This window comes from Dermacentor variabilis, chromosome 6 (genome assembly GCF_050947875.1).
Source record: "Dermacentor variabilis isolate Ectoservices chromosome 6, ASM5094787v1, whole genome shotgun sequence".
Lineage (NCBI taxonomy): Eukaryota > Metazoa > Arthropoda > Arachnida > Ixodida > Ixodidae > Dermacentor > Dermacentor variabilis.
In genome coordinates, this window is record NC_134573.1 from 82,648,702 (window position 1) to 82,661,716 (window position 13,015).

General features: G+C 46.3%; 1 protein-coding gene across 2 annotated transcripts in view; it reads right to left on the minus strand.

Annotated features, from left to right (window-relative positions):
* The window catches only part of LOC142584898 (uncharacterized), a 116,723-nt gene that overhangs the window by 15,843 nt on the left and 87,865 nt on the right, over positions 1-13,015 (minus strand). Inside the window, exons 14-15 of one of the 2 annotated variants that reach the window (XM_075695230.1) lie at positions 5,957-6,057; positions 2,449-2,558 (exon numbers count right to left, since the gene is read on the minus strand). The exons of the other annotated variant lie outside the window; for it this stretch is intronic. The gene's annotated coding sequence lies outside the window, so the exon portion shown is untranslated. The remainder of the gene's footprint in view (positions 1-2,448; positions 2,559-5,956; positions 6,058-13,015) is intronic. 2 annotated transcript variants of the gene reach the window in all.

The window sequence follows — 13,015 nt, forward strand, 5'->3', positions numbered from 1 at the left end:
GCTCGCATCGTGTCAACATTCTGATCCATACTGCAACAGCATTATCCAACACCTGTGCCGAACTACTTCTGGTACCCGCCGTGGTTGCTCAGTGGCTATGGTGTGGGGCTGCTGAGCACGAGGTCGCGGGATCGAATCCCGGCCACGGCGGCTGCATTTCGATGGGGGCGAAATGCGAGAACACCCGTGTGCTTAGATTTAGGTGCACGTTAAAGAACCCCAGGTGGTCAAAATTTCCGGAGTCCTCCACTACGGCGTGCCTCATAATCAGAAAGTGGTTTTGGCACGTAAAACCCCAAATATTATTATTAACTACTTCTGCACCAAATGCCAGATTATGTCGACAACTACGAATATTTAAGCTCGAAAACGATGTGCTACGCCGGTACATTTTCAGCTCCGACGCACACCGCTGGGTGCCTGTTTTTCCACGTTCGCTGCGCACGCAAGTCCTTGAAGCCTTTCCCGATGAGCCATCTGCTGGCCATTTGCGTTTCCACAAAACATACGACCCCGTTAGGAGCCATTTCTTTTGGCCACGCATGTCTACCTTTGTGGCCAAGTACGTCGCTTCTTGCATCCTCTGTCAACTGCGGAAACGACCAACTTCGCCTCCTGCTGGCCTTTTACAGCCTAGACATAGTCGGCCCTCTGCCCATAACGCCGGTAGGTCATCGATTGATCGCGACAGCTGTTGACCATCTCACACGTTACGCAGAGACCGCTCCTCTACGCTCTAGTTCGGCCTCAGACGTTGCCACATTCTTTCTCGATATCATTGTGCTGCGTCATGGTGCACCTCGTGAACTGCTAAGTGACCGCAGCAAGACTTTGATGTCAACAATGATCAAAGAAGTAATCGGAGCTTGTGACACAGTTCATAAGACGACAACCGCTTATCATCCTCAAACAAATGGCTTAACAGAGCGATTTCATCGGACGCTAACTTATATGATATCAGTGTATATCGGGCCAAACCACGACAACTGGGTCAAACTTTTACCTTTTGTGATTTTTTCCTCAAAATACCGTTATCAAACGAACTACAGGGCACTCACCTTTCTACCTAGTTTACGGCCGTTCACCAACATTCACCATTGACGCCGCTTTCTTCTATCGCCGAACTAACACCTCGGCGAGTATACCCGAACAGTTCGTCTCGAGACTTGAGGAATGCCGTCAACATGCTCGCTTCAGCAGAGAAGTCAGCTAGATCGCAAGTAACGTTATGACATCTCTAGTCGCGACGTTTCCTTTCGTCCTGGAGAGGAAGTACTCCTTTGGAGGACCATTCGTACATCCGGATTGTGTGAGAAGTTTGAATCCCGTTTCCTAGGTCCCTACATTATTATTAAACAAAAATTCCCCGTGAACTATCGCGTTACTACCGCAGACGTTTCTTTGGACTATCGTTATGCTGGTTCCCAGATCGTTCACGTTTGGCGCCTCAAACGATTCGCTCGGCGCTTCACTCCTGGCTAAGTCGCGGCCTAGCTGGCCATTTGTGCGCGCGGGGAAATTAGTGTGGGCATTAGTCATACCCTTTATATTCTCACCTGTACATGTACTCATCATCAATGTTTTAGGGCCTGGTGGTGGGGCTCGCACTCAGAAGAATCAAGCAGCGAGTGGCTGACTAAACCTTGTATATATATATATATACGTACAACTCTCGACTTCATCTGCAAAATTTTAAAAATACAGGTTCTTATGTGCCGAAAGTCCACAAATTACGAGGCAAGACAAATTTTGGCAAACTGTGGTTATTTGACCAGTACATAAATCAAAGTGGTTGACCGTATTGCATTTCGCCCCGACCAAAATGTGGGCACCACGGCCGGCACGGAATTCGTGATATGGACGCCGGCACCGCAACGCCACAGCCACTGGGAACCGCGGCAGGCGACGTTATTTGAAGCACGAAGAGGCGGGGCTCATATTTATTATTTAAAGTATTAAAGGAAGCAGGGTGGCTACCATGAAATTGGCACTGCTATTTTCCGTGCGTTGAAGTCACTGCAGACCATGTGCTAATGTAATCTGGAACAGCAAGTGGTGCTGCGGCCGCCCAACCATTGTAGAACCGTAGAGGATGCTGACGCCACTCTCCCGTAATGCAAAGAAAAATATTGGCAATATTGTGCCAGATATCTGCACGCAAACTGTCAGTTCGACATATCAAGTTATCAGGTAACTGTGCTGCTGGCAGGAGCAAATGAACACGGCCTGTGCAACTACAGACCAGGACAAGACGGGACGGCTTTCTATAGCGTATACCTGTACACATGTTACATGTTTAACGGCGCAATCACCCAACAAATTGTGAAGCATAAAAAATTTACTTAACGAGAATCATTGGCCGTCACGAACACCACACTCGCGACCTGCTCCACGCGGCGATTCCAAGCAACGGAAGCAGGTCAATAAGAATGTCAATGTCAAACTCACTGTTACTTGGCAGCCTTTCTCGCTGGCAATAGGCGCCATCGGTAGCGCCCTCCTGTGGAGTTGGTATGCTCTCGCTGTTCACTCACATCTTGCCTTATCACTTGAACGGCCTTCATGCAATGGAATGAAACGCGACGCATAAGAAAGGGCCGAGATTTTTTAAAATCATTATTAGCAATGCGACAGCTGTTCACTGAGCCAAGTAATGGTGAATAACAACTAGTTATGAATTTACGGGAGTACATTCAGTAACGACGCATTAGATACAAGGACACAAAACTGAGCAAGCCCGCGTTCTCTTCTTAATAAACTGTCATCATCAATACTCTGTACTCCCGCAAGCAAGCAGAAATGCAATGGCTCATAGCCCCGTAAGGTTCATCGATACTCTGCGTCGGTTAGTTGAGATGACACTACCACTGTGGTCGTTGTCGGCGATTTCATTGTGGATGTGTCGGTGAAGAAAAAAGGATGGCTTACGTGGCAGATATATCGCTTGCGACGCCACACCGATCCGGCACAAATGATCCCCCAGTGACGTACGCACATCGAGCTGTCGTTTGAGATCGTTGCGTGGAGGCTATTTACCTCACTGTACATACACGATGCATGGGCCTGGGCCGGTTGCGTGACTCGTTGCCTGTCATTACACAAACATCCTTGGTGGGGTATGTATGTCTCATCTGTGTTCTTATCAAGTGTGTGATCCTGATCTCTTTCTCTGCAATTCCCAATGTAAATCATAGTCTCTTTTTTTAATGTAACCACTGCTTTCTATTATGTGCAACTGAGAAAAGAGATTGAAAATTGGAAAAAAGATTGCAACAGAAACAGCTCTGATAGCACTATATTTCCGATCTGCATAAGCTAATTCCGCCTTCCTTAGGTTCTTCGAGAAGCTTAGCGCTATCTCCGGTAAAACGGTTGTGATCAGCGAGTTTATTACGTCTGCATGTACGGCATGCTTGAAAATTAAATACTAAAACTTTTGCGCGTCAATATAGGCGACGTCGTTGAAGATGTTAACGGGCATAGGTAAACCAGAATCAATAGCCGTGCTGTAGCAACCGAAACTAAAACAGAGCTAACCACACGTCGAAAAATCATGGAATCCGAAATTTGCGATCTGACTAGCCGGTTGGGGCGCTGGCGGCAGTAGAGTAACACGGCCGCAGTGCTCTATGGCAATGTCCGCTCCTTATCAATATGCCTCTCTATGCTAGAAGCACTCACAAAAGCGAAGCGAACTGTGCATATGTTCGTTGGAATCCCGCATACAACGTACAGAACGGCGTATGTTTCCATACAAAAGAAGCTCAAAACGAGCATGCGAACGACATAATTGATAATAAGGCACTTCGGCACCTACATGCTATGCAGGTAGCACAAGGGAGCGGTTCTTGGTCAGATAAATCAGGAGACTTTTCGCTGGAGAACATGTATAGGCGCGATAGTGACTGTTTCGGCCACTATCGCGCCTATACACGTAGCGCTTCCCGCATACGCTTCCCGGTAAAGATTACTGTCGCGCAAACTAAAAGAACCCGCCTAGCAACTGCTTTGTTTTGTGACAGTGCTACGGGAAGGCCACGTGTAGTAAGGACTCCTGAAGACCAGCGTGCATGCGAGACGTGGCGAATATTTCGTTTCTCTCTGGTCCACTCCCTGTCGGTCCACGAAGCAGAGGTGCAAGTCGCAGGCCGTTGAAACGTCTTAGGCTAATAATTAGGTTAAGTGCATGAGAATGTCGTCATGTGAATAATTTCAAGCTACATCGCAACGGGTACTCATCTTAGTTGTCGGTTGCAGCTTCGCTGTCCAGCCACCTTCACAAAGTGTATTTTCACTGTTGGTGCTCGCGCTTCGTGTAGCGCTGGTACATTCGCCAGATATTAGCGTCGTGGCATTATCGACGCCATGCGTGTCTTCGTTGGAAATGTGGAACAAAAAATGTCAGAGGTTGCTTAGGGGCCCTCAAAGCACTGCACACGTGTGTGTGCTGCAATACGATGACTGCCACGAATTAGTATGACGGCAATGGCAATAGCAACAAATTTTTTTTTCTGGCTAATAATCTTTCCCGCCCGCTTCGTTACCACTTGGGCGGTGCAGTCTAACACAGTGCTTTAAAGCGCTACATCAGCCTCGAGGAAAGAACGGTAGAAACTGACATGCTCTTGCTTCTATAACCAACTGAGGTACAGTAGCTAAATTGACCCTCATTGTTCATTCCCGCGAGTCCGTGGAGAAATGGAACGAGGTGCGTGTGCACGTGCCCAGGCTCACGTTATGCTATGAGCTCTAGACGTTTGTATAAAAGATTAGTTGGCGCCGGCACGAGAGAAGTATGCGTGCGATCGCGGCCTAATGAACCAGTGAAAAAGCGAATCGTGGCCTTCTGGCTGAGGTGCATCGAATTATTCATTTGAATACGATGGTGCGCGTTTGATTCCTAGCATCGGGCAAATGCTCTTTTTTTTAAGACACCCAGAACAATGAAAGACAAACTCGGCTATGATGAAGTGCCTCGGTATAGAGAAAGAATGCTTCGCAAGAAAATTAAACATGCGGTGGCAAGACATGCGGCCGAAGTGAACTATAGGTGGTGGCCACGAGCCAAGGAGATCAGACGCGGCCGAGCCAGCGGTCAAGGCAGCTAACAAGGCACCACTGAGCACCAACGAGACAGGCACCCGAGATGCAGGGTGGCTCTGAGTGCCACGCCTGCGGGGCGTGTATGGGGTACTTGGCACAACGGTCAGCTACTCCCGATCCACTACCTGGCATGCGAGCCTTGCTGAATCAGCGCAGACCAAACTCAATGTGAGTGTGAGCACACACACACACACTCGGTGCAAGTCACTTGCCATGCCTTTCTGTCCAGCGTCGAATGCGAACAGTGCAGGCGTTGTGCACTCGCACGCCAGCCATTTTCTTTCTTCCGAATGCGTATAAAAATTATATAACTTACTGCCGCGGGTACTGCAGTGTGCGGAACGATTAACAAATTCAAAGAAGGCCCCGACGATTTCAACGCGTGACTCCTTTATTCAGCCGCCCATGAGGTAACGCCCCAGTGATAACGCAAGGCGTCCCTAGCGTTGAAGTATCGTTACCATAGCTAATGCATCCGAAGGCGTCACCAGAGCTCGAGGAGGCGCTTGAGGCGTTGTTGGGCTCTATATTTCACAATCTCTGAGTGGGTTCATTAAATGAAACAGAGCTTCATTGAGCCCGTACGGACCGGATTCAATGAGAATTGTGTTTAGAAAGACGCTACGCGGTTACTTTTGAGCAAGCTTAATCTCAACTAATATCGCTCAGTGACGTTTCGCGCTTCAATAAAAATAGGAGCTGCCTGCGTGAGGGATGCCCACCATAGCGACGATCACCACAGCGAAACTGTTACCGTTTAAGATGTTAGGTGTTAGGACGTTGTAGGCCCGTCACGTCACAGAGAGCCGAGCATAACACCGTCATATTCCAAAAGCGGACAAGTCAAACTTACGGCTCCTCGAGGACTTGCGTCCCGTCCCGTTCGGTACCTCGGTGCAATTTTCAGGGAACTCAAGAACGGGGGCTATTCGCATCGGTCTTGGCCCGGCCGGGCTGATCCGCGTCGTAAAGCGCGAAAATCAAATATCATATTCAGAGGCATTCGCACTCACAATCTGCACATCACTTCATAAAATATACAAAAGATGAAAGCGCCAGTCAACATCTTAGGAGCACTACAATTATTGGTTCCCCAATTGATTGCATATATACATAAACTACAATTTCTGCAAAAATGGTTGTGATGAGTTAATGCCGAGGAAATTTCACATAAGGAATACAAGATTTGGGGGATGGTACGGTGCAGTATACCTACCTATCTTCTTTATGTGATATCAGTTCTCTTATCTCGTTGTCGTCACTGTCGCTGTTCTGCAGTCATGGCAAATGTGAGCGTTGTAACGGAAAAAGTGATCGGAGTTGTTGGTATAAGGACGCTCGAGCGAGCGCTTCGACTAGTAGATATGTATTCGCCAGAGGAGTCAAAAGAAGTCAAGACAAGTCCTCTTGCCGAAACGTTGCTACCCACAACTTTACTTATTCGATCACAGTTCGACTGAGAACATTCGTCTTCCTGCGAAATTCCCTCTTATTTTTTCTAACAAAAATGTGTTCGCAAAACAAACCAAATCGCGTTATCTTTTATTATGAGCCGATTGGTTCCTATATCGCGTGCCACAGCCTTCTATATACAAATGAAGACGGTGATTCACTACAACGCACCACGAAACACAGCCTAACGTTTCGCTCTGTAGTGCATTGCACATACCAGATAGATTCGGGACGCGAAGGCACTGTCATCTTGGAGGAAGGCTTAAGTTTGCGCCAAAAAGTGACTCGAGCAAATCTGTGCAGAGCATCACGTGACCTCTTAATTAAGATGAACAAGAGCGCACCCCACGCCTTGCCTGGTCATGTTTCAGTCGTTAACTCATGTTCACTTGGTCATCAAATTATTATTTTGATAAATCTTAAGGAGGCTCGTTCACACTTTGTAGCATCCATTAGGTTTTATCTGTTTCTAAGAGTCATTTCCAAAAATGCCAAAAGGAGGAGGGCGAATTAAGGCAACCAGCTGTAACGTTAGAGGAGCGAGGGCCGAAATATAAATATGTGCAAATTTGGAAAGCCGCTTCAACTACCTTTACGTATAGACGTGGGCGTGTAAATGCAAGCTTTTAAAGTGGCTGTTCTTGGCGAGCCTCTATGGTAGGTCAAGTGGAAATGAAAAAATTAAAGGGAGTGCCTTTAGTACAGAATGCTTGTAGCTATATCTTGATCGTTATCTATGGGAAGTGGAGTCATATTGAATGATTAGTTGCTAAGCGTGAACAGCATAAGTATCATTCTTATAAAGGGGAGCGCAGAAACGGTGCACGAACGGGAGCCTTGGGCAGGAACGACGCTCTTTCCTGCGTGCTTCCAACCCACGTCTCCCTTTTCCGCACCGCCTAATTCTGCGCTCCTCTTTGCAAAAACCGTGCCAAACCGACAAGCCCAACACCTTACTATTCTGAAGCATAAGTATGCTTGCTTTACGTCGTCGTCTTCATCATCATCAGCATGGTTACGCCCACTGCACGGCAAAGACCTCTCCCATACTTCTCCAACTACCCCGGTCATGTACTAATGGCGGCCATGTTGTCCTTGCAAACTTCTTTATCTCATCGGCCCATCTAACTTTCTGCCGCCCTCTGCTACACTTCCCTTCCCTGGGAATCCGGTCCCTAACCCTTAATGACCATCGGTTATCTTCCCTCATCCTTACATGTCCTGCCCATGCCCATTTCTTTTGCTTGATTTTAACTAAGATGCCAATAACTCGCGTTTGTTCCCTCAATCAATCTGCTCTTTTCTTATCTCGTAACGTTACACCTGTCATTTTTCATTCCATAGCTCGTTGCGTTCTCCTCAATTTAAGTAGAACACTTTTCGTAAGCCTCCGGGTTTCTGCCCCCTACGTGAGTACTGGTAACACACAGCTGTTACACACTTTTCTCTTGAGGGATAATGGCAACCCGCTGTTCATGATCTGAGAATGCCTGCCAAACGCGCCGCAGCCCATCGGTATTCTTCTGATTATTTCAGTCTCATGATCCGGATCCACGGTAATATACCTGTCCTAAGTAGATGTATTCCCTTACCACTTCCTGTGCCTCGCTACCTACTGTAAACTGCTGTTCTCTTTCGAGACTGTTAAACATTACTTTACTGCAGATAATTTTTAGACCCACCCGTCTGCTTTGCCTCTCCAGATCAGTGAGCCTGCATTGCAATTGGTTCCCTGAGTTACTAAGCAAGCCAATATCATCAGCGAGTCGCAAGTTACTAAGGTATTCTCCATTAACTCTTATCCCCATTTCTTCCCAATCAATCCAGGTCTCTGAATACCTCCTGTAAAGACGCTGTGAATAGCATTGTGTGACGCCTTTCTTTCTTTGGGATTTTGTTGCTTTCTTTATGGAGGACTACGGTGACTGTGGAGCCGCTTATAGATATCTTTTAGTATTTTTACATACGGCTGGTCTACACCCTGATTCCGCAATGCCTCCATGACTACTGAGGTTTCGACTGAATCAAACACTTTCTCGTAATCAATGAAAGCTATATATAAGGGTTGGTTATATTCCGCGGATTTCTCTTATCACCTGAAAATGGTGTGAATATGGTCTATTGTTGAGTAACCTTTACGGAATCCTGCGTGGTCCTTTGGTTGACACAAGTCTAAGCTGTTCCTGATTCTATTTGCAATTACCTTAGTAAATACTGTGTAGGCAACGGACAGTAAGCTGATCGGTCCATAATTTTTCGAGTCCTTGGCGTACCCTTTCTTATGGATTAGGATTATGTTAGCGTTCTTCCAAGATTCCGGTACGCTCGAAGTCATGAGGCATTGCCTATACAGGGTGGCCAAATTTTCTAGGACAATCTGCCGATCATCCTTCAACAAATCTGCTGTTACCTGATCCTCCACAACTGCCTTCCCCCTTTACATAGCTCCTAAGGCTTTCTCTACTTCTTCCGGCGTGTTACTTGTGGGATTTCAAATTCCTATAGACTATTCTTTTTTCCATTCTCCCCATGGGTGCCACTGGTACTGTATAAATCTCTATAGAACTCCTCAGCCAGTCGAACTATCTCATCCATATTAGTAATGATATTGCCGGCTGGTTCTTGCCTATTCTTAAGTTTCTTCCTCACTGCTTTTATGCTTCTTCCGTTCCTGAGAGCATGTTCAATTCTATCCATGGTATACTTCCTTATGTCAGCTGTTTTACGCTTGTTGATTAACTTCGAAAATTCTGCCAGTTCTATTCTAGCTGTAAGGTTAGAGGCTTTCATATATTGGCGTTTCTTGATCAGATCTTTCGTCTCCTGTGATAGCTTACTGGTATCCTGTCTAGCGCAGTTACCGCCGACTTCTATTGCACACTCCGTAATGATGCCCATAAGATTGTCGTTCATACCTTCAACAATAAGGTCCTCTTCCTGAGTTAAAGCCGAATTCCTGTTCTGTAGCTTGATCAGCAATTCATCTGTTTTCCCTTTTACCGCTAACTCATTGATCGGCTTCTTATGTACCAGTTTCTTCCGTTCCCTTCTCAAGTCTAGGCTAATTCGAGTTCTTACCATCCTATGGTCACTGCAGCGCACCTTGCCGAGCACATCCCCATTTTGTATGATGCCAGGATTAACGCAGAGTATAAAGTCTATTTCATTTCTAGTCTTGCCATTCGGGCTCCTCCGTGTCCATTTTCGGCTATCCCGCTTCCGGAAGAAGGTATTCATCATCCGTGTATTATTCAGGTGTGCGAACTCTACTATTGCTGTCCCCTGCTATTTCTAGAGCCTATTTCATTTTCCTCCCACTGACTTGTCTCTAGCCTGCTTCTTGCCTACCCTGGCATTGAAGTCGCCCATCAGTATAGTGTATGTTGTTTTGAGTTTACCCATCGCCGATTCCACGTCTTCATAGAAGGTTTCAACTTCCTGGTCATCATGACTGGATGTAGGGGCTTAGACCTGTACGATCTTCAATTTGTACCTCTTATTAAGTTCCACAAGACCTGCCACCCTCTCGTTAATGCTATGGAATTCCTGTATGTAACCAGCTATATCCTTATTAATCAGGAATCAGACTGCTATTTCTCGTCTTTCCGCTAAGCCCCAGTAGCACTGGACGTCCCCGTTTTTTAGGACTGTATATGCTTCTTTCGTACTCTTAACTTCACTGAGCCCTATTATATCCCATTTACTGTCCTCTAATTCCTCCAATATCACTGCTACACTCGCCTCGCTAGATGACGCTCTCGTGTTAAACGTTGCCAGGTTCAGATTCCAATGGCAGCCTGTCCTTTGCGTCAAGCGCGGTGCCAATTTTTATCTCTCGTTCATAAAAAAATTACATTTGGCATAATGATTTCTGAGTGATGGTCTGACAAAACTTTACCCATGCACTAATCATCAACTGTAGATATGAGTGCTGCCTGGTCCACAAGCTTCTCGATAGATATCGAGGCCCGCAGTGACTACCATATTGCTGTCCACGTGGCATTTTTTCTCGATTGGAACGATTCAGAGAGCAGACGTGCGCAACAGCGAACACACCCTTAACTTTGTTGCCTCTATGTTGCCGCAAAGTGCCGAAGATGCGAATGAAATTGCATAGGATAGTTGAGATAATAGTGAACTTTCCAAAGGATGATTGTACCGCGCCGTCGGAGAAGCCTGAAGAAAGATTGACGCTGCATAAACAGTTGCTTCACCCCGCCCCGCCCCACCACCCACCCGGTGGTGCAGTTTAGTAACTTCGCTCAAGGGCTCATCATAAAAGCCTGGCTGTGCTGCTTTTCGGCATTTCAACTTAACATTTCTGGGTAAACTTGGCTTCACATGAAACTACCGACTTTCAACTTTTGGCAATCCGGAAAACGGCCTTAAAGTCTTCGGGCAACGAATTTCAATATTGGCACTAAAATTGAACTATTCATTTCGTGTAAGCAGAGTTCATGTTCCTTGAGTTCCTCCAATCCTTAAATTAATTGTCCGACAACTAAAGCGAATCGCTCTTAAATAAGTGCTGCTCTGAAAAAAAAGCAACTCGAAAGGCACATTTTAATTAGCTGCATCACCTTGCTTATTTCCTCTCGAACATTCTCGATGGCATTCTCTTAAAGAACCTCTAGTGTTGCAAACTTACTTTGCTTCTTTAAGCTAATGTTTTGAGCACCCCGTCACACCCAGTGAGTCAGGCAGTGCAAACACTACACTACCAAAGCAGACAGTGTCAAGAGCATGGCTACGTACCATGTGACCATTCCCTCGGTTCCACGGCATGGGCGCTACTCTCACCATCTTCCTGTGGTTTCCAACACAAAGGCTGCTCGCTGGCGTGTTGCCCGAGGTTTCCGGCCACCTTCGTCACAACGATGCGAGAGTGGAGAGAAAAGAAAATAGTGAAATGCATTTGACGGGTCTTGCCGAGTCATTCGTAATAAGCGTGTTTATTATGTAAACGTGACATCATCATCATCATCATCGTCATCATCATCAGCCTGGTTACGCCCACTGCAGGGCAAAGGCCTCTCCCATACTTCAACAACTCCGGTCATGTACTAATTGTGGCCATGTCATGCCTGCAAACTTCTTAATCTCATCCGCCCACCTAACTTTCTGCCGCCCCCTGCTACGCTTCCCTTCCCTTGGGATCCAGTCCGTAACCCTTAATGACCATCGGTTATCTTCCCTCCTCATTACATGTCCTGCCCATGCCCATTTCTTTTTCTTGATTTCAACTAAGATATCATTAACTCGCGTTTGTTCCCTCACCCAATCTGCTCTTTTCTTATCTCGTAACGTTACACCTGTCATTTTTCAGTCCATAGCTCGTTGCGTTCTCCTCAATTTAAGTAGAACACTTTTCGTAAGCCTCCAGGTTTCTGCCCTCTACGTGAGTACTGGTAACACACAGCTGTTACACACTTTTCTCTTGAGGGATAATGGCAACCCGCTGTTCATGATCTGAGAATGCCTGCCAAACGCGCCCCAGCCCATCGGTATTCTTCTGATTATTTCAGTCTCATGATCCGGATCCACGGTCATATACCTGTCCTAAGTAGATGTATTCCCTTACCACTTCCAGTGCCTCGCTGCCTATTGTAAATTGCTGTTCTCTTCCGAGACTGTTAAGCATTACTTTAGTTTTCTGCAGATTAATTTTTAGACCCACCCTTCTGCTTTGCCTCTCCAGATCAGTGAGCCTGCATTGCAATTGGTCCCCTGAGTTACTAAGCAAGCCAATATCATCAGCGAATCGCAAGTTACTAAGGTATTCTCCATTAACTTTTATCCCCAATTCTTCCCAATCCAGGTCTCTGAATACCTCCTGTAAACACGCTGTGAATAGCATTGGAGATATCGTATCTCCCTGCCTGACGCCTTTCTTTATTGGGATTTTGTTGCTTGCTTTATGGAGGACTACGGTGGCTGTGGAGCCGCTATATATATCTTTCAGTATTTTTACATACGGCTCGTCTACACCCTGATTCCGTAATGCCTCTATGACTGCTGAGGTTTCGACAGAATCAAACGCTTTCTCGTAGTCAATGAAAGCTATATAAAGTCAACGTGACAGCTAGTGGATAAATTCATAGCACGTGTAGATTCGGTTCAATCAGATACATGCGATAATTACTAGAGGGAACTGTGGCTCCTATGTCTACGGGAGCTGCAAGCGGGTAGGTTCAGCCAGTATAAGACAAATGATTAGTATATAGATTTGCCTAAATGTCGTCCTTCCGGATTCAAACGGCTTCGTGTCATTTTCAATAAGGTACTGCATTACAAATAATGAACTAGTATCAAAATTGTGCGACTGCAGTATTTAAACGTGGGACCTCTAGCACAGATGCGGGATATCGAAACCATTATGCCACGGACGCATACACCGATAAACGGCGTACAACACGCTTGCGAATTTCGCGCGGGCAAGCCAGCGCTTCGAAACATTTGG